A 23,637-nucleotide genomic window follows, 5' to 3' on the forward strand; every position below is an offset into this window, starting at 1 on the left:
GAACGATTTATGTAAGGAATATACATTGATCGGCACCATGTCAAATTAAATACATGCCCAAGCAGTCCTATAATACATATCCGTAAGGTAACCTGATCTCCATATGTACAGTCAGTTGTTATTTGACAGTGTTGGAACATTATGTTCATTTGTATAAACTTTAAAACAGGTAATCAAACAGAACAGTTAGTAGCATCTCCTGGGAATTAAATAAAATTCATGTCAGAATAATGTAATTATTATTAAAATGTAATAATGTAATACACAGAACGTACTTTGGCCATGTCTGCGTCTCTCCCCTCAGCAGAGTGCCTTGCATATTAATGGAGGCACACTACTGTGGAAGAGCCATATAACATGGCTACAAATCAATGTAGGGGGTGTGTTACAGTGTCCGGACATGAGTAACACACCCTCTGCACTGCCAAAGCATGGAAATTAAACATTTAATAAATAAATTTATTTTTTTTTTTGTTGTTTGCTCAGCGTGGCACTTAGCTGTAGACACATGCTAGACATCTAAATATAGAAACTGGATACATTTAATTATTTAGGAAAGGTCAAGTTTAAGCATAGCTAAGTGGGTTTGTACAGCGCAGCATGGTGCTTAAACATAGTGGAGACATACATGGAAAAGTATAACAGTATGTCACATGGCTATGTGGCTGAATGGTTAGAGTGACAACCTCATGTGCAGTAGGTGCATGGTTCAAATACACAGACAGGTTATTTTGTAAATACACATTCTGAGAATTATTTTAAGTCCCGATGAAATATTGTGTGATTATGCTGATTTCAACAATTGGCTAAGTTTCTAGTGTCATTCTAAGGTGATCCAGTATCTGTCTGCCTGGGATGACATGATTGACAGACCTCGATGCTTTGCCAGAGATGGCCTGCATCTGTCACCTCTGGGCTTCCCAATACTGGCCAAGGCTCTTGCCATCCCTATAGTGCCTTTTTAGGCAGTGTTCCAAAGATCAAATTACCACCATAACAGCTACAAACAAATGTAATATGAGGGTCATGCTGCTCAACGCTAGAAGTCTAAATCTCAAAATGCACTCACTCAAAGCACTCCTTAAAATGGAGAACATCGACATTTGTGCTGTAATAGAGACCTGGTTCAAGGCAGCAGAAAGCACCCCTGCACTACCAGGCCATAACTCATTCCACACCTTTCAGTCCCAGAAATTGGACCAAAGCTCCAAAGGAGGTGGGGTTTCCATATTCACAAAGGATGCACACACCTCCAGACTAGTAGCCCAACATAATGCATCAGAGATACTTCAGGTGCAGCTAACATTGGGTAAGAAAGCAATTCAGGTTGTAGCTTGCTATAGGTCCCCAACCATGTCCCAAGACTCAAACTCCCATTCCTAAGCACCCTGGAGAATATTAGCACCCAACCTAACACTCTCATACTGGGCAACTTCAACTACCCCTCTATTAACTGGGAAAACTACTCTTGCACCAATACACTTCCCCCATCATTTCCTGGAATTCATTAATTCCAATGCCCTGGGCCAGCTCATTCTTACCCCCACTAGAGGTAGCAACATCCTTGGCCTGGTCATTATTAACATGGGTGACCGTTGCTCTACATCAATAGTCAACCTCCCCCCGGTTAGATCTGACCACAAACTAATCACCTTGGAAATTCACATCACTCCCACCCCCTCCCACCCCCCGCAAAGGTAACCGCCATGAAAAACTTCTCCAAAGCTAACCTTGGGCTCCTAAAAACAGAGGTGGCTAACTGCACAGCACCCATGCAAATGGAGAATAGTTGCATGACCACCGGATCATACCAGTGCACTCTACAAACATGTACACAAATGCATGGATCTCACCATACCCAATAGAACCTAGATGCCCTCCTTTAAAAAAGGAAGCCAATCAGGTGGTCCCCTGCCATAAACAAACTCTACACCAGAAGGAGAAAACTGATGTGGAATAAGGTGAAGTCCCAAGACTGGAAAAACTCCCTTATCAGCCTCAACAAAAAGTTGAGATCCCTCATCAAATCCCCTAAAGCTAGCTATGAAAACAGAATTGCAGCAGATAGTAAAGACAACCACAAGGCCTTCTATAGTTATGTACAGAATCTCCCTGGCAATCCCAGATTTGCTCTGAGCTACTACAAAATGGTACCTCCTATACTGAGCCAACAGATATTGCCAATATATTGGCCGACAAATTCAATACCAACTTTACCCCTCTCCCCCCACAAAGGAACAATCACAATACCTGTAGATTGCCATGCACCCAGTATTACTGCTGCACAGGTTAAAACAGCACTGTTGAAGGCCAAGAATACAGCTTCTATGGGACTTGACAATATCCCTGGCTGTGTTCTACATGAACTATAGAGTGAACTGGCACCTCACCTGTGTGTCCTGTTCAAGCACAGCCTCACCTAAGGCTTTGTCCCTACTGAATGGGGCAATGCTACAGTCATACCTATCCACAAAGGAGGAGCGACTACAGACCCTGGGAACTATCGCCCCATTAGCCTGATGAGTCTGATATGCAAACCTGTGGAACGCATCATCATGGACCTAATAAACAAGGATGTAGGGAATCTCCAAACTCTGGATCACACACAGTTTGGTTTTGTGAAGGGTAGATCATGCCTGCTCAACTTGGTCAACTTCTTTGAGTCAGTCACCTGAGCTGTGGATGAAAGCAAGGTGGTTCATACAGCCTGCCTTGATCTGGCCAAGGCCTTTGATACCATTCCCCACTCAGGTATCATACAAAAACTCACTAAGCTAGGCATCAACCCCTATATCACTAGGTGGGTTGCAAACTGGCTTACAGATAGAACCGACAGTGTGAAAGTAGCTGACTCCAAGTCAGACTGCCAACCAGTCATGAGTGGAGTACCACAGGGTTCAGTCCTGGGTCCTCTCCTGTTTGTTATCTACTTCTTTGAAGTCCAGGCCAACACAAAGGGACTCTGGCTGACAAAGTTTGCAGATGATTGCAAGTTGGGAGCTATTATTAACTCCCCAAGTAATGTTGACATCCTACAGAAATGCCTCACTGAGACCAACAACTGGTGTCAGAACCATGGCCTTAAGCTCAATGGCAAAAAATGTGTCGTCATCCCCTTTGGGAAAATGCCATTTCCCATGAATTACCACGTTGATGGTAGTCCACTGAACACAGAAGACATTATAAGAGATCTGGGAACACAGGTTGACAGCAACCTCTCTTTTGACCACCACATTGCCACTGTGGTCAGAAAGTCATCCTATGCGGCACATCTCATTACTAAGGGTTTTGCATCCAAGAAGAAGGAGGTCATTATCTCTCTCTACTCTTCTCTCATTAGGCCAATCATCTAGTACAATGTCCCATTTGGCATGTATCTCACTAGACACCTGCAACAACTGGAGAGTCCACAAAAGTACCTCACAAAGAGGATCCTAGGCCTTAAACATTTGTCCTATGTGGACATTCTCAAAAAACTCCAACTATTCTCTGTCTCATATTGCCTACTTAGAAGCAATCTCTGCTTGACTTACAAAGCCATGTCTGACCCAGCTCTGTTAGAAATGCTATATCTCATGAAATCCCAATCCCTCCACTCCACACGCTCCAGAGATCTCAACCTCATTACCGCAATCAAGAGAATGGGCTGGAGGGACAGGTTCATAACCCAGAGACAGCTCATGCTATGGAATAGACTTTCCATACATGTCAAACAGAGCACCTCACTGTCCCTCTTCAAGAGAAATCTTAAAGAGTGGATGGGAAATAGAAAATTCACCCCGGGGATCACTCCAGTGGCTCTACTCGACAGAGGCCCTGGGAACTAAGGTCAGCTGGCATGATGCCAGGGTAATCCTAGGGCTAGGCTTGTAAAGGTTCCAGGGCCATTAGCCGAGTACATACCTATGATCCTATGAACCTAAATACACATAAGAGAATGTCTATACCCTTGATGGAACATTGCATGTATGCAGACATTTCACTGAACATTCATTTTGCAAATACACAATTATTAAATATATTATTAAATCCTGCAGTGTTGCACTCAGCTAAGCTCTGCTAAGCATAGCTAAGCACTGCTTAAACTGGAAATGTTTTACCAGTGCTTGGCTGGTTTGTGCATTGCTAAGAGGTGCTAAGCCCTGCTAAGCAATTCCCGTTTAAGCACTGCTCAGTCCAGCTAAGCTGGTTTGCACACTGCTAAGCATTGCTAAGCATTGCCAGTTTAAGCACTGCACAGTGAGTTGGCGTGGTGCTAAGCAGAGCACTGCATTTTTTAAAATGGCCCAATGGCATCAAAGAGAGGGGAAAATAGCATTATTTAAGCTGAACAGACAGGAATACAGCCAGAACCTGTTGGAGTTTGACCCATGCAGGAACTATGGCAGGAGTTGGAGAAGGTGCACACTTCCTGGATGCAGTGGTGCGGCATTCTGGAGTCCAGGGTCATGGCTGGACTCCTAGTAAAAGACCATAACATCTTGCTGCTGCTGCAGGACCAGTACCAGGGGTAGTAATGGCTAAGGTATAATAGTGTTTTTATCTCAGGATTGTCTTGTGTTAACAATTGCATTTCAGCTATATGCATTCCTGAGCTTAGTTACGCTGCTGCAGACAAGTATGAAACTGTAATAGCTGTAGATTGCATAGATACCATCTGCAACTGTGTATGGGTCAGGTAGGCAACCCAGCAGTCTGATAGGGGGTGGGATGGTGATTGTGAACATGGTTGTCTATTAGCAAGATATGTTAAACATCTTGTATGATACTGAGAGGTATGAAACAGTTTCTTTGAATCAGGTTTCTGTAGCACAGAGGAAAGTGCAACTCTTTCTGGAAGACTCTTTATACCAAGGAGAAATTATGGAAGTGACTTATAGATACCTCTTAAATGATCATCTGATCATTCCTATGGTGTTTGGTATTCTGAAAACCCGCAAAAATGTATATAAACCCCCGTATAGGGTGATAGTAGCAGCTAAAAGCAGCATTACTCACCTCTTAGTAGTGTTTATTGATAGAGTGATTCAACAAAATTTAAAATGTATGGGTTCTGTGTTATAAGACTCATGGGATTTCCTTACTAAAATTAAGCAAGAGATTTATAATGATGGAGTGTGTTTTTCAACCATAGATGTTGTCAACCTTTTTTCATCGATACCACATAACAAAGGATTAGAGTTGTTTAGGGATGCCTTGGTAGAGCTAACTTTATGGTAGAAGGTATGGAGATTATTCTTAAGAACAATTATATGTTTTTTGGCGATGAATTCTTCAAACAAGTAAAAGGGGTGGCAATGGGCGCTAATTGTGGCTCTACCTATGCAAACCTATTCATGTACGCATGGGAGAAGACATGTTTTCTCTAAAGGTTATGATGAATGTTGGTATGTCTATCTTAGATTTTTGGAGGACATCTTTGTTCTATGGAAAAAGAAAGATAGTAAAAGGGGAGTTAATTCATCATATTAATAATGTGAATTCATTTAAGTTCACACTTACACGTTGGGATGACTCGGTAGATTATTTCGATGTAACCATCTTTAAAATTAAGACAGAGGGTATGTTTGGCTCTAATGTTTATAGGAAACGTACCTTCTCAAATAGTTATCTTGATTATACTAGTCAGCATCCACCCCACATTAAAAGGAATATGGTAAAAGGCCAAATGGTAAGAGCTATCAGAATGAAGCACATTCAAACTTAAATTTGCTAATTTAGTCAGCATGTTTTTAGAGAGGGGGTACCTGAAGAATTTTCTTTTAGAAATGGAAAAAAACATCTTGAATGAGTGGGGAGTAAAATATATTCCTCTATTGAGTTCTAGTGAAGGAATAGTTGGGCATAAGTACCAAACACACGAAAATTTCCCCCATTCTATGTTCATTAATTTTGATGGTAAAAGTGATGTCCTGAAAGAGATTTTAACAAGACATTGGACCATTTTTAGAGATAACACAGAAATTTTTGAACAACTTGGGGAAAAAACAAAATGTGTCTTTAAGACAGGTAATTTAAAAACTTACTAGAACATCCAATTAAAAGACATGCTGACAACAGCAGTTCGGGGGAAACTAAAAAGTGTGGTATGTGTAACTACTGCAAATACATTAATCAGAACAGTAGTATTGTTGTTGGAGCCCCCCCACGGAGAGTCTTTCTGAGTTCAGGGAATTGCGGTACACGTGGTATTGTGTATATTGCGGTGTGTAAAACCTGTAACTTTTTTTATCTGGGGAAAACAACTAGAAGTTTACAGAAACACATCTATGAGCATTTATATGCAGTTAAGAATGGTGACAATAATAATGCCCTATTTAGATATAGTAATGGACCTTGTCAAGGAAAATAATTTAACTTTAAATTTGGTTACTGGGAAAATAAAACTGAGGAGAGTGAGCTCAAATGGCAATTGAGACAAAATGCAACATCTGAGCCAGGGATAAATGACAGTACATCTATTATGCCTGTGCTCAAGAGAAAAGCCATGTGTGTTTAAAATGGGGTAATACCCCTTTAAAATTTATTTTTATGTTATCATGTGACCTTGCCTTTAAGGTACTTAAGTATTTGGTCTTTTTAATTCATGGTTCTGATGAAGTCAGTTTTGATGAAAGCGCTTAACCATATTTTTACATTTGTTGAATAAATGTGTTTTATATTGGGACGTATTGGTCACACCACCTGTGGATTTGTTGTTGCACATTCCTGGCATGCTTTACATTTTGCCACCCACAGTCCTGGCTTCCATTCCAGTCTGTTGCATGTCAAGTACATGCTTGTCAAAACAACAAATAAATGACTGAGTCCTGCAATTTTAAGCTGCTACTGCAGTCACTGCCACCCAATAAACACATCAAAGGTCTGTAGGTTGTTACACATTTCACAAATATGTATAGGTATCCTAAATATCCCTTAACATTCCCTGGATGGCACTATTACATAACATATGTACATGAGGCACATGCCTCACCTGGACTGTTATGGGTACCCTCACCCTGGCTATGCTGTGACAACAGAGCTGACACTGCTCCCTCACTCATATATGCAGCTTGCTGTCCCCAATGTGTTCATAATCCCCAGTATGACTCCTGGCAAGAATGTAGCTGCTGGAGACTGCAACATATGCAGCAGTATGTTCAACTACCTGCTACAGACATACCATACCTCCCAAACACCTAGAACAGGGGATCCACACAACACCCATACAGAAAGGGTGTGAGGAAATGGTCAAGTGACAGGGGACATCTGTCACAGTCTTCCCGTACAAACATACACAGGTGCTAGACTAACAGCTACTGCAGCAGCATGCATATTCTGATGCAAATGACATATGACACTCATATCTGTCTGTCCCCTTACTGACCTCAACCCACATTGTTAAACAGTAAACTGACACATAATCAGAAAGTCTGTTCACAATGGCCAAACATAGCATGTCAAATTGTGGACATACCACATAAATATGGACCAGTGGATGGTATTTTTATCTACCATCTGTGATGCTATAAGTCCCCACACCTCAATAATGTACATCTCAAAGGCCAGGAAAAGGGCCAAGGCCTACATGAAGGCCTTAAATATAGCACTATTGTGCCTTCCTATTGGATAATGAAAATGCAACCCAGCTGTTCTGGATGTAATTAGCAAGTGTGGTTGGTGCACAGGCAATCACCTGTTCATGAGCATTACCTACAAAAGGCAAGCTGCTACCTATGGTAAACAGGTCTGTGACTTTCTTTACGAAGACAGATCGCGAGAACAGAAACATTATACTACAGGACTTCTGCACATAAAGGAGAACAGCACTATACCAGGTATGTAATAGAAGTCCCCATATAATGGGACACAGATGGGAGGATGCAGTATGGTAAATAGGGTTTACAACTGTAGCTCTGTAGTACATATCTTGGAATCACATGTTGCTGTTAGTCAGCTGTCTAGCACCTACAGGCTTCCCTTTCAGCTCTGTCTGCTGTGACATAGATCACAGCTCTGTCCTTCTGAGTCCCTCCAATAATGGTTGGCCCAAGTATGAATGCTACTGGATTGTGTTTTAGACAATAGTAACAGCAAGTACTGGTGGATACATCTGGCATATCACATGATGTACTGTCAGTCAACTCCTCTCAATCTGTGAATGTCACACAGCCATACTTCAAACAATGTCCTGGTGTCCCTGACTGTTCCTGATGTACTCTGGCTAGGTCACTGTGTTCTCCACGCCTGTATCTCATTTCTTGAGAGCTATGCCTAGCATACCTTTTGATCCCCTACAGAAAGACAGTAGGTTATAACCAGTAGTAGTGGGGGGACACAAGCCCTGCCTCAGTGATAGAGTGTACATATCGAGCAGGCAACGTAAGGGAATGAATACAGTACCAGATATTAATGTGCCATAACTGTTTTCTGTGGGGTCTACTGTGTGACAGCCAGATTCCCTGCAGTCTGGGAACAACCATTGTGTATTGTCCAACTGTTTTCCAGACATCCGCATTTGTCTGGCAGATGGTCCACATATATCAGGCACATGTACACATTCTGCATATCTGTTTACTGTGGATGTCCCACAGCATGTTTGCCGTGGTGTCTGTCATTGGGTCACACACATGTTGCTGGACTGTTCCCATACACTTGTAGTACCACTCATCTATATGTTGGAGGGTGGCTGTATGGCATGATACTGGGATGTCACCCATAGGGGACACACGACAGTAGATAGCAGTGATGGGTGTGGAGACGTAACAACACAGTCTGTCACAGCACACAGGGCCATAAACTGTATACCTAGGATCATAGGAGGTTACTAGGCTATTGGCCCTGAGACCATCATAAGCCTAGCCCAGAGTTTAGGCCATGTTTATGCAAGTCAGCACCAGATGCTCCAGTCCAATAGGGACATGGTATCCCAAGGGTGTATGTCCTGTTTACCATCCAGTTATCACTTAAAAAGTGGTAAAGAGGTACTCTGCCTGATGTGGACAGTGTGTCCATTCCACAGCTAGGTGAATGTGTGGGACACACATCTGGCCCACCAACAAGTCATGTTGATGTCAAAGACTAGGTTGAGGGTGCATGTGCTGGTTACTCAAGTGGAGCTTGACTTGTGGATGTGCAGCAGTTCCATCAAGGTGGAGACCGTGATCACCTTGTATACCAGGCAGAGGTCACCTATGAGGTATCTGTAAGAAACCGGGTAAGAGGATAGGGCTTTTAGCCTATCTGTGAATAGTAGATGTTTTAGGCCCTGGAATTCCCTGGTGAGGAACCTCTGTGGTCTCCCCATTTGCTGCATGTGCTTTGCGAGGTACATGATGAAAGGGCAATATACTCAATATCGGGCCTTATTAGGGAGGAATACAGGGATGTTATGACCCCTATGTCCCTGGATGAGATACCCTTACATATGAGGTGGGCCATGTAGAAGGCTTTCCTTACAAAGGAAACAACGTTGTGGTCAAATCTCATGGTGCCATCAACCTGTGCCCAAATCCCTCACGACTGATTATGTGCTTAGGAAGTTGTAATAATGTGATAATTTGTGGTGATGTCACTCTCCCAAGGGGATGGCACCACATTTTGCAGTATGCAGCCTGAGGCCATGTGTCTGGCACCACTCGTGTCTGCGTGAGACCATCTTGGTGGATGTCCACATCACTAGGGGATTTTGTGACAGCACCCAGCATCCAGTTTTCTGCAAACTTGGTCGGCCATAGCCCACTGGTTGTGCCCTGCACCTCAGAAGAGTAAATCACACATAACAGAGACGCCAACTGCTAGTTACCAGTCTACCACTTGATGTGGCTTCCCCTATATTGAGTAGGTGGGTGCTGACAGTGCCCCACTGTGCTACTCATCTGGTAAGATATGGATTGATGCCTAGGTGAGAATGTATATCTGTTATGGCCAAGTGGGGAATGCTGTGAAAGTCTTTGGCCAGGTCAAGGTAGGCTGTGTGCACTGTCTCCCCCTCATCCATGGCTTTGGTGACTGTGTCAAAGAAGTCAACCAAATGTAACAGACATGATCCCTCCTTGACAAAGCCAAACTATGTGTGATCGAGTGTGTGTAGGTCACCAATGTCCTTGTTAATGAGCTCCATAATAATCTGTTCCATGGCCTTGCAGACCAGGCTAGTTAGGGTGATGGGTCTATAATGTGCCAGATAAAGGGATGACAGTGGCTGTCCTCCACTCAGCTGGGACAAGGGCGGTATTCAGGCTTCAGTTGAGTACAGTGCCTAATGGTGCTGCAGGTTCATACGTGAGATCATATAGGATGGATCATGTGATGTGATCATGTCCCATGGAGGCTGTATTCCATGACATTGAGATGGCAGTGATGACCTATTCCTTAGATATAAGTGGCAGGGGGCAGGTACTGGGGCTGTCGTGATCTACTGATGGGGGGACAGGGGGTGAAGCTTTTACTGACTCTGTTAGGCAGCAAGTTTGGTATATCTACAGCAGTTGTATATCCGGTGTCCTTGACCTCCACTTCTGAGCAGGTCTGGGTACTTCCAGTGAGGTTACAGACATATGTAAAGAAGGAGACATGACTGTCTGTAGTGAATGTTGCCAATGTGTGGGCTCAGAGTTTGTTTTGCAGGATTTTAGTAGTGCTCTGATTGGTTCCCTATTAAATAAATGAACATTTGAAATTTCGAACGCCACTTTATCAACAGTTTATTGTCGAAAAGGCCAAATCCTGAAGACACGGAAAATAATCACTGGGCCGTTTGTGGGACTTTGCCGTTTCCTCCACTGTGGTGCAATCTCATAGTTGTTATATTTAAGTAGGGGGGTGTGGGGGGCACAGCCCCCCACACACACACTTTATTTTGTGTTTTTTTTTGTGGACCAGCGATTTTTTTTCCCTAGGAAAAAAATCGCTGTTCCGTTTGTTCGGAATTTAGACGTTTCAACACTTAGTTGTCAATAAAGCAGCATTTGAAATTTTGAATGTTCATTTCTTTAATAGGGAAGCCTCTTATTTGCTTGTTCAGGCTAACAAGACATTGTTTCATATTGGGTACCTGCTCCTTCTTTGTCTTGGACAGCAATATTTCACTCTTGTTAGAGTGTATTTATTGCAGATGTCCACCAGACAGGTTTACTTTTCCTTGCAGAGGATGATATAGTCCTGTAGGGTATACCTGACTCCATGCATCTATACAATTGCATGTATAGTACTTTGGTGTATTTGTGGATTTGGGTGCCTATTCTTACAGAGGGGAAGGGGCTGTGAAGCTGGTTATATGATCATTCAGGAGGCTGTAATCAACTTTGGAGATGTTTATATGTCTGACCCTAGCTAGATGTGTATTGTGGGAGATGGTGACTACAAACATGACAATTTTATGGTTGGTTTTAGCATGGAGGATTATACTGAATGGATGCTGCAGTGGTTACCCATGTTGTTTAATATCAACTCCAATAGTTCTTTACCTCATGTGTGGGTAGCAAATAGCTGTTCCAAGGTGTTTGCACTGCCAAATTCCATAAATCTCTGGGCATTTGCATGCTGGCATGAGTAGTTCTTCCAATCAATGTTTGGGTACTTAAAGTCACCCAGGATCAGAGTATAGAGTCAAATCCTGATAGAGTTGAACAGGTCCATATTGGCAGAATGGGCTTCCTGGTCACATGTGGGGCCAGTAGCTAGCTATGATTTGAACAGGGGTCTTGGCAATGGTTAACTGCACCTGTAGTGTCTCCTGTGTGTCTTACTGTTTGACCAGCCTGGAGGTGTGCATGTCTTTCATATATAGTGAAACCCCATGTCCTTGGCTTTACTGCCCACACCTTGGGGTCTGACTGTATGATAGGATGGGTGACCATGTAAGGCTGGGCTGCGCACTGCAGCTTTGAACCATATGTCTGTGACTGCATAGATGTCAGCATTTTCCAGGGATAAGACTGCTTGTAATGCGTGCATATTCATGTGTAGACTCCAAGCGTTTAGCAGCATGGCCTTCAATTTGTGATTTGTTGACAGTTTCATGTTGGTAGTGTTAATGTCATCACTTTTCCTAATAAAGGCACTATGGTGGTGGCAAGAACCATGCCCAGAAGCCTGCAGGCCAGGTGAGACAGATGGAGGCCATCTCTGGCAAAGCATCATGGTCTGTTGATCATATCATTCCAGGCTGTCAGGTACTGGATCCCCCTGGAAAGGCACCAGACACCAAGCCAATTGTTAAGGTCAATCATTTACTGATTGTAATGCGGCATCATTCTGGGTGACAGCAGAATGCTGTTTAAGGCTAGGGACGTACCTGCCTGGGAAACATAGTCAGCAGGCTCAATCATATGTCACATCATATAGTCCAGGGAGGTATGTCAAGGTCAGGCACACCAACATGGACTATGACAGACTCATAACAGTACCTGTTGTTGACAGACAGCAGTGTGTATGTGATATGGCAGATTCTGGCACCTGACAGGCAAGTAACCGTGACCTTTCCATATATAGCCTAGTGAGATGCACATCTGTGTGTCTCACAATGGAGTCTCTTATGATTAATATGTTTGATTTATGGTGATGCCTTAGTGGCTTTGGGACACAGGTGTGTGGCTAAGAGTGGTATGTGGTGTGCAGGGCTATGCATTTTGCATGTGTTTTTGCCTCAGAGGTCTCCTTTGGGGATGTTTATGTTGAGTACCTCTGCATATGTGGGTGTGTGTTGTACAGATGTGGATGGTGTGTGAGGTGTACTGATTGTGTTGACAACCTTTTCAGTGCCAGATATGCGGACTTGAGAGGGAGAGAGCATGGACTGTAAGTTCCTAATGTCATTGCATCTCTCACAGATTGTGCTCCTTGGTTGTGTTTGTAGATGGTTGTCTATGTACATGAGGCAGTTGCTATACTGTGTCAGGATGCCCATATCAACCAGACTGACATGGAAAACTGCAGGACATTGTCCAGCCATATTTGTCAGAATCTGAGTGATGAAGGCCAGGGAGAAAGAAGGGGTGGGCCTACAACTTATGTGCTTTAAAGAAATGTAAGAGGCTTACACTACCACATACAATGTAGACAGGCTATAAACAAGCAGTAATAGGTGCAACAGAAAAGATGCAGTTGAACACCTTAGAGAACATGCAGCAAGTAGCAGGAAATAGCAGGATGAGGAGGGAAATGCATGATGTATTGCCACTATGTTGCTGATAGCTACATACATACTGTGGTGAGAGATGGTGGGATATGATGTTGGAGTTAGCAGAGGATAGCGCTGGCAAATGTGGATGTGCAGCATGTGTACATAATGGAGCTCAATGTATGTGGTCCTGTGACATGTTCCCCTCTTCTTGTCTTTCAGGAGTAATGAACGGACAGAAGAACCCACCCTTTTCTGCAGCTGATAATGAAGTTATAGTTGATGGCCTCAAGACTGCATCATGCCATCCTTCTGTTGAGGATCTGCTATAATCAGGAACAATGTGCTGCACTTTGGGTAGACCTTGTTGCATCAGTAAATCATGTCAGGCTACAGGAAAGAAGCTATGAGCAGGTCCAACACTGGGCCACTGACATGATAAATGCTGCATGGCAAAGGGCTGCAGCTGTGGCCAGTGAACATGCTGACACTGGTGGAGGGCCTGCAACACAACAACCACTCTCGGACACAGAGGAGTTCCTGGCAAACCTGGGTTCAGCCACCAGCTTGCAAGCATCCATCACCCTGTATGTCGTGGAGGTGGGTGGCACAGCTTCCACAGCAGAGGAGCATCCAGGTAAGCCTCCTGTGGTCATCACATAGTACAATACTTGTGTGCTCACATGTGGAGGGGCTTTCTGCAGTGCATTAAATTGGTTATTACAGTAGCATATTTGCAGAAGCTGTAACATATTTGCACGTTTTTGTGTGAAGGTGTATGCAGTCTACTATACAGGGGGCAATAGCATGGTGGAGATGGGTGCACTGTGTTTAGCTGAAGGTCCATCACATACATTGACATGTTGCTTATCTCACAGGTGTATAGTACTGGCAACATTAACTGGATGTAGCAGTGCTGCATGTTGTTAAAAGCCTGTCTTGTCTGCATCTGTTGTGTTCTGCTTGTGTGTTGTGCATGGGATCAGTAATAAGGTGTGGTATGTATACTGCAGTTCTGACACCTCACCTGTATTGTGTGTGTGTGTGTGTGTGTGTGTGTGTGTGTGTGTGTGTGTGTGTGTGTGTGTGTGTGTGTGTGAATCAGCAGACATAATAATGCAGGTATTAGTGTAGGCAAGTTGTCTTCCTCCTCACAGGTGAGCATGGGGGTGTGAGCCTGTCCCCCTCACAACCTGATGTCAGAGTGTCATTGGACTCTGATGATGATGGTGGCCATAGTGAGGTACAGGTGGGGTTGTTTGGGTTGAATCTGTCCCATGGGTTGTCATCCCACTTCTTCCCCCAGTGTCCCCACACACAATCAGTATGCCCACACATACCCAGTCCCCTGCGATCACAGATATTGGACAGTCAGAGGGTGGTAGCATCAAACAGGAGAGTGTGGTGACTATGGCATCTGTAACTGTAGACACTAGCCATAGCCAGAGAGCTGGTGAGGTCTCATAGAGACAGATTGACAGGGGTGCTCAAAGGAGGACTGCTGCTCATCCACCACTTGTCACAGGTGTCACATCACGAGTCACTTGATGCATGTTTTGGTCCGTCATGAAGGCACATTCTGAATGCAACACCAGATGGATGCTCAGGCTCATTGATGCATCACTGTCTAGCATCCATGACTCCATCCACAACATTGGTGATGCCATGCATCATTACGCCAATGTAGTGGACAGATGGTGGGTGAGACATTGTCAGTCCATAACCGAACATTGTCTGTGCTGGAACATGTGGAGGGAGTAGAGCTTCAGACACATGGACATAGGTCAACACCAACATCAGCTGAGAGTCCAAGAGGCCATGCACAGTCATGCTCCTCTAGTGGCAGTACCACCAGTGCTAAAGAAGGGATGGTGCTGTCCACACCACAACATGGCAGGCTGTGGGCACATGGTCCTGGGTGGTCCCATGATGGAGCCGGACCCAGCAGACACTAGTCACCATCAGCAAGTAGTACTGCATCTAACCCTGGGCATGGTGGTGCCAGTGGCACTCCTGGCAGAGCCAGGTCCCATGTTCATGGCCAGAGACGGTGAACTGTACATACTCTTGTGTAGGGCTAGCACAAGGCTTGACTGTGTATGTGCACACACTGACACATTACTGTCACATGCAGGTCACCAACAGACAGCTCCTCTTCATAGCCCAGCTGACCAGCACCCCTCCAGACAAACACACACAATGTCAACTGTGTGGCACAGCCTTGGCCTTTGGCAAACCTACACCACACACTGTGCATGTGATGATACCTGGGCCACAACCCTGTCATCCATACCACCGATGCAGGGACATGCAAATATGTGTCTGATGCACAGGGTGACTATAGTATATTTAATGACAGTTTGTAGTGCAGTAGTGTTATGCCCTGTAAGGTGCTGTCTGCTGGCATGTGTCATGAGTACACATCAAAGTGTATGTACCTTTGTTCCATGATGCTACATTGATGATAGTATTGCTGACTGACTGTTGTCTTCCACACCTTTTTCTGTTTCTGTTCCAGGGGTCTGTGTGTCTAGTCCATAGACAGCTGGTGCCAATACAGCAGACCAAGATGGCATGGTGGCAATGCAAAAATGTAACTTTGCCAAGGTATGTCTGCATATGTGCATGGTTACCCAGATGCATATATGTAGAACAGTGTGTCAGGGACAATGGGGGAAGACAGCATAATCTTGCATGCATACTCCATGACACAGCATGCTACTCCTGATACATGTCACCTGGGAGTTCAGTAGGATCATAGGTGGTTACTAGAGAAATGGCCCTGGGGCCTTTACAAGACTAGCCATTAGTTTATCCCCAGTAAGAAACATCAGTCAGCACCTGTTGCCCCTGTCAATGGGGGACACAGGTGGGAACCCTGGGACAGAAATGTGGTTTCCCATCCACTCATCGTGGTTACACTTTTGAAGAGGGTCAGCATGGTACTCTGACATGTATGGAAGTGTATTCCTGAGACAGGGCAGCCTCTGGGAGACAAACCTGTCTCTCCAGCAAGTTACGTTGATGTCACATATCAGATTCAGGCCTGTCATGCAGGCAATACACAAGAAGTTAGACTTACAGGTATGGGGCAGCTGTAGTAGGGCATAGCCCAACACTGCCTTGTAGGCATGACACAGTCCACCTCTGAGCAACCTGTCCAATACCGAGTGGAGCAATAGTGATTTGAGACTGTCTGCATGGGACAGGTGTTGGAGGCCATGGATTACCTTTATGAGGTATTTCCGTGGCCTTTCCAGTTTTTCATCATATGTCTGGTACGTTTTACATTGCAATGTGAGTTCCTGGTACATCAGTGGCAGATCATTATAGTTTGACGTGAGGAACTGCTGACAGACATTTCAGTTACTGACTCCCTACACAGCAGGGAACCCATGCTATTGCACGACCTGTTCTACTCTGCTATTTCTACATTTGTCTGGCCAGTAGTTCATCCTTCTGCTTATATGTGGTCCTTTGTCCCGCTCCTGTTCCTGGCTTTGTCCTCAGTTGCAGCTCTATATAGTTGTATGAATGCTGTGACTGGGGTACAAGATGTAACACCACACACAGTGTTACAGACTTCACACCTCTGACTGTACATGTTTTGCAGGATGTGCAACATTATACCCCATATGTCTGCTCTGGTCCTCAGACAGTTTGTGTTGTACTGGTATTATAGTGCTACATGGTGTCCATGCCTCTCAACCTCTTAGAGCAAGAAATCTGACATATCTAAAAAGTGGGACTCAGGACCAAAAATAGGGACTTTTTTTTTAATATTGCTCTTACAAACTTAAACAGTTGATGGAATAATGGGTTTTGTATTAGCATGAATTTTCTGAAGGGTATGAAGTCAGCATCTCAAATGTCTGTCATTATTTTCTAATGTCAACGTTTATTTATTTGCCACTAGTTTGCCAGAAAACTGCAATGTTATGAAAAATGAACCAGAAATATGAGGCAAAAATGTGGACATTCTGTGAAACTCTGTACATTTCAGAGTTATGATGGTGCCCACTGACTTGTTGTCAGTACTGAGAGAGTTACATGACAGCCTTTACATCCTGCTGCTACTCTGACATGTTACAACCTGCTGTTCTACTAGCCACCGTCTAGGTTACTCAGAGCTGTGTACTGCCCATATCTGTGACCCCCTGTCCCTCCATCATCCCTGGCTTTGTCCAGCTTTCTTGCAGTAACAAATAGTGACATATGGACAGTCTGTAGAACTCCTACCATAGGTGTAGCTCTCATGCAAATTAGTAGGTGCAGACAGTCTCAAATCATGAACACCATCAACCATGGGAATGTACTTAGCCCACTAAGCTACAACAGCCACCAGACAGTGCAGTTTAATTCCTGACACTATCAAACACAGACGTACATAGCACATTGACCCCTGCATATTGTGGACATGGAACATGTCACCAGGTTAATCGGGACAGCCCTGGAATTGTGTGGTCTGCTCCTATTATCTTGCAAACACAACGTTACTGCAGTTGTATGGTTACACAGGTGTGTTAAGGAGTAGTGGACTCTAGCATTGACAGTCATGCATCTGTCCTATGACTCCACTCTTTGTCATTACATTCATATAGTGCAGTGGGTTTTGCAGCCTTGGGACCTACTGCATATTACAGGGTGGCTAGTATTGGGCAGAGAGCTTCTGTTGTCCCACATAGCTGTCAGTTGTCTGCAGGTATCCCAGTAGCCCACTCTATACACATTCTAAAGACATGCATCTGGAGTATTTCTCCCCGGGCCTCCGCTGAAAACAGGATTTGTGGAACCTAGTCGGACTTTCTCGGTCAACAAATGTTAAATAAAAAATAAAAAAAATAAAAAAATATTCCCTTGCATACATGCGGCAGGTCCATACATATGCTACCGTAGTCTAGTACCCCATACATTTGTTGTAAAGAAGAGTGACTTACCTTGTGCCTGTAGCAGTTGTGATCACAGTGCTTCAAGGCTGACTCTGTCAGATGCATGCAGTACACAGCCAATAAATGGTAAGGTACAGGTTGTGTAGAGTGGCTGCCATCCTTTTTACTATGTATGTGAGTCAGAGTGAGGTGTCAGTGCCTAGGTCCCTAGGATGTCAGTGCATGTGCTATGCATTGTCTCTTTGCCAAGGCCAGGGCATACCTACATCTGCCTACAGGAACAGGCTCAGGGGGTTCTTCCTCTGAGTCTCCCTGTGGCTGTGTGTACCTTCCCTGTGATGTTCCTGCAGCAGCTGTTTCTGCAGGATCATATTGTGTAGCATGGCACATACTGTGGACATGTGTGCACATGTGGCTGGAGAGTACTGCAGGGCTCCACTAGATATATCAAGACAGCGGAACTGTGACTTGAGCAGCCTAAACACATGGTCTATGATGTTCCTGGTTTGTGCATGTGCCTCATTATGGCATTCTTTGGCAGGTGTGTGTGCATTTCAGATGGGTGTCATCATCCATGGTTCCAATGTGTAGCCAGCATCTCCCAGTAGATGGCCATACGGGATGTCCTCCCAGCAAATGTCTGCTACAATCCACATAAACATAGTGTGACACACCCCTTTTGATGTCAGCTACCTGTTCTACTAACACTAACACAATTCTGGCCCTACACAGGTTTTAGCTGTGGACACAGTGTCCCATTTTTTGCTATTCAGCAACCCCAGCTCATTTGCATACTGATTCTTGTATATTCCCTGGATACTTCACTACTCCAGAGCCTGCCTCCTTATTAACCACTGAAACCTGCCATTGTACACTCTGCATACAGAGCACTATAATTCATTATTTTTGAAAATGGCTTATTTTTACTTTTTCAACATTTTAATTTTTTTTTTTTTTTTTTGCAAAACGGCATGTTTGCGCATTGCTGCACACCAGGAAAACATAATATGTGTGTTAAAAAATAAATATTTTATAATGATTTGCATTGCTTTTTGGATTCACTGGGCATAGTTTTGGCCATTTACATCCCTACATTTCTATATCCTACCTTCTTTTTGGAATTTAACAGCCCCTGTTTAATTTTTGCATTTCTGTACACAGTTACTTTCCGTGTACATTTCTGACACCAACACACCTTCTACATGGGTATCATTCAGCTTATTGGATCACAAATCACCTTCATTTGCATGGATTTCACCTGCTTATGAGGTGATTTGCATTCCATCGACACTTCCATGTTTGCAAGCTCATGCACTCCCCTCTGCTCTGTTTATTGGATCGCTTGGCTGCCGGTTTCCATGTTGGGGCCGTGACACTATGCCTACATGGAAAATCACTCCATGTAGGCTTTATTGAATTCCCCCCGGTGTGTGTGTGTGTGTGTGTGTGAATTACCTGTACTTTCTCTGCATATATCAAGAAATCACAGTGTTTCAAAGTATATTTGGGTTTGTCATTCCTGTTTTTTTACATTTCCGCTGTCTGACACTGCATTTTACAGGAGAAGATAGTCTCTTCACATTTGTTCTGTATAGAATGTTCATCCTATTAGGTGCATTTTTGCAGAGATTATTTTTCTCCTCAGAATATACTACTCGCATTAGCATTCCAGCTGCTGTCCTAACTAATTTTAGGAGAAAGTAATAAATGACTTCTTTGAAGAATAATGCTATAATAATGCTATATTTAAGCCAGAAACATAGAAAATATGCTTACCTAATATATTTACTAATCAATTATGCATTCTCCAAGATTTCTATGCAAACTGTGAGATTATTCAAAGCTATATGTGCCTGAACATTATCATAAATATGTGTTAGGTAATTATATTACGCAGTAGTTTTTATATATATGGATTGATTGATTGATTGATTGATTGATTATAGGGTAATTTCAGCTCATTTGTATTTACTGTAAACATGTCATCAAGCAGTGTGTATGAAATTACTGTACTGTGTATATTATATAAAAAAAACAAGAGTTTCAAAGTATATTCGGAGTATATCATTCTTGTTTTTATATTTCCTGCCATTTGACACACTACAACCTTCAAGACAAGACATCTTCTTCATGTTTGTTCTGTATCAAATGTTCAAACTGGTAAATTTTTCTGGAGATTTGTTTCTTCACAACAGGCACCACATGCATTAGCTTTCAAATCAATGTGTTAACTGATTTTTGAGGATAAATTATTAAATTATATCTATCAAAAGCTACCATATTTAAGTCAGAAATACAGCAAGATATTTGTGACTTTTTTATTCACCAATCAACCATGTGCCCATGAGTATTCCTTCCAAGCTGTCCATGGAAAATGTGAGACTATGTAAAGCCATCTTAATTTGTCACTTGCTCTTTTAGGTCCATGGGTTCATAGATACGTACTAGGCCATTGATCTGTGAGAACTTGAGAAGTCTAGCCTTATATTCCCATGTTAAGTTTTTAGCACTTATATTTTGCATGACAAGGATATGTTGGGGCTATCCTTGAGGGACAGGGGTACATTTGCAAATATCCATCCATTTGTCCAAATTACATCTGAATAGAGTAAGGAAAGTACTTTGCTCTATGCAGAGTGAAAGATAATTCCATTGAAGTAGTATTCTGTATGACACAAAACTATCCTATAACATGTTCTATATACTTTGGAAAACAGACTGAGAACCTTTGAGCAGATGTTCATGATAACATTAGACTTGAAAATATATAATAAGACTGACAGAATAGAGTCTGTTGAAGTGTTATACAGGAGGCAGAGACACTGAGAAGATGGAGAAGACTTTGGGATGGTCTGAATAATTTTTGCAATTAAGGCCCTTGATTTTTTATTGAGAAAGTAATGTGGTTATTCCATATTTTACAACTGTTTAGACAAGTCCATACAAAAAGGAGAACTATAAATGGGCAGCCTGAGTACAGAGTACAATGGAAAGATTACATCAATCTGGATGCAATACCTTTATATATAAAGTGTGTATTGAAAAAAGGTTTCTTTACAAAAATGGATACCTGGTACACAAAAGACAGTTTACTGTTAACAGGTTCCCAGATTTACAAACTTGGGATCAGTTGTCTGGGGTATTTTGTCAATGTGATAGTTATAAGAGGAGTCCTGATTTGTGAAAGATACAATTATGCACTTCTTGGAATTCATTTTAGTCCATGGCTTTGACACCAGATATTTGTTCATCACATGTCCTGTTGGAGAATCTTTGTGTCCTCTGGTGTGTTTATGATGACACCAAGTTTTCAGTCATCTACAAACTTGGTCAGATGCAACCCCTTAACATTAGCTTTGACCTCCTAGAAGTAAATGCTAAAGACGAGTGGCCCAAGGACTGAACCTCGGGATACACAGCTAGTGCCATATCTTTTGTAGGTGGTAGGTCCACCCACCCTAACTTCCTGGGTTCTATTTGTGATCCAATTTTTTATCCAATTAATTACATAGGGACTGGTGTTAAGCTAGGGGCAGTTTATCTATGATACCTGAGTATAGGATGGTGTTGAACACCTTTGCAGGGTATGTATATGCAGTATGGACTGTTTTGCTCTCTTTCATTGCTTCAGTAGCTTTTTCAAAGAAGTTGAGCAGGTTAAATAGACAGGACCTAGTCTTGATTAATTCAGACTGGGTTGGATTGAGAGTCTGTAGGTTACTTATATCCTCATTTGTTAATTCCATAATGCTTAGGGACACTGATTTTCAATAAAAATACCAGTAAATCTTGAATTTGGAATGTCTGAGAATTGAAAAAACACAGAATTTTCAACACGTTTGTTATTTTAAGTCAAAGAACTAATTCACCACAAGATGTATGTCTGCTCATGTTTATTATTAGAATAGTGTTAGCCTGTATCATTGAATCTTCTGTGCTTAGAATCTGTTTTGATTTTTAATATATATTGATACAGTAGAACATTATAATGAAATCACTTTAATGACCAGAAATTACGTTTGAAAATCATGGGTATAATTCCTGGATTTTATATCATGGCAACATAATTATTATGGGTATAATTCTTGGATTTCGTAACATGAAAACAGAATTTCATTTTTTTTGAAAACCGACAATCATTGTCCCTGATAATGATCCTTTCCATGCCGTTATAGATGAGACTGGTCAGGCTTATGAGTCTGTAATTAATTGGGTCCACCGAAGCCCTACATTTGCACAAAGTAATGACTGTTGCTGTCCTCCATTCATCCAACACAAAGCATATTTTGAGGTTGATATTGACAAAATGTTCTTAGCCTAAGTACCTTGAGAACATATTCTTGGGAGATTTAAGAATATATGTGATCTGAAAACAGTGGGGAAAAGATGCATCTTTGCAGCAATTTACATGTGCAGTGACTTTGGCAGTAAAGGATTCTGCATAAGCAGTGGAGTCTTCAAGGTATAAAAAGCTTTTGAATTTAGCCAGGTGATCACTAAGTTTTAGTAGATCGGCCTTTTCATAATCTCTAAATAACAAGATATTGAAGATGCTTCAGGTGCAATCTTATGTGAATGTGATTGACTTATTGTCTTATTTGATTGTAAGGACCAAGTCCCAGATTGTATTGCCCCTGATTGGGGTACAGACTAACTGGTCTAGGGAGTTTGTATTAATGAAGCCCAGAAATCTCTGGGCATACATGTTTGAGGATGTACGTTTCCCAATTTGTGGAGGGGTAGTTGAATTCTCCTAGGAGAATGGAGTTTGTCTTGATACAAAGGACTCCATACTTGTTAGGTAGGTGGTAGGAGGTAAGGGCTGAGGGGATCATAAAGGGTGCTCTATAGTTAGCTATGATATGATAAGGAAATTTGATAATAGAAAATTGGATGTGGAGGAATTTCAGGTCACTACCTTGTCCAATGAGTCTGGGCATTAAGTGTTTCTTTAAGAATATGGAGACACTGACACCTTTAGTGCCTTTTTTAATATGGCGGGCCTGAACTTGTGATAGGCAGTAATACTGGACTTCAACCTGGTCTCTGATCATTTTTATACATCAATGTTTTCCAAGGGGATGAATACTTACTGGTAGTAAAGTTCTTTTGTTAAGGATCTTAACACTAAGCACCAATACCTTAATGTTGTCCAGACTGTGTTTAGTTATGCTTGAAGCTTTAGATAACTGACATTACTGTAAAAAGGGAATGTGGGAGTGAACAATGATTTAGCTAATATATAAAAACCTTGGGAAGGAGGTGCAGGGAAAGCAGCTGGGACTGATTACCATCTCATCCCAGGATTATATATATTCTGCCTCCTTTGAATGACACTAGAGGCCAGGCTAGTTATTGAAATAAATAACTTGTTCATACTGTAGCATCATTCTTGGTGACTGGAGAATACTGTGCAAGGATAGGGTCATACCAGCCTCAGTCACATATTCCAAAAGATTCATTATGTCTCTTTTTGTATAATCCAAGGAGACAGTGCTTGTGTCATTTACAGCCACATGTACTATGTCTGTGTACTTGTATTGCAAGGATATGACTGCTTGCATGATGTGGTAAATCCTGGCACCTAATAGCTGACTGTGGCCCTCCCTTTGCACAGCTTGGTGAGTGGTGCATCATTGTGTCTCA

The sequence above is a fragment of the Protopterus annectens genome, chromosome 4.part1 (genome assembly GCF_019279795.1).
Source record: "Protopterus annectens isolate FY-2018-M chromosome 4.part1, PAN1.0, whole genome shotgun sequence".
NCBI lineage: Eukaryota > Metazoa > Chordata > Ceratodontiformes > Protopteridae > Protopterus > Protopterus annectens.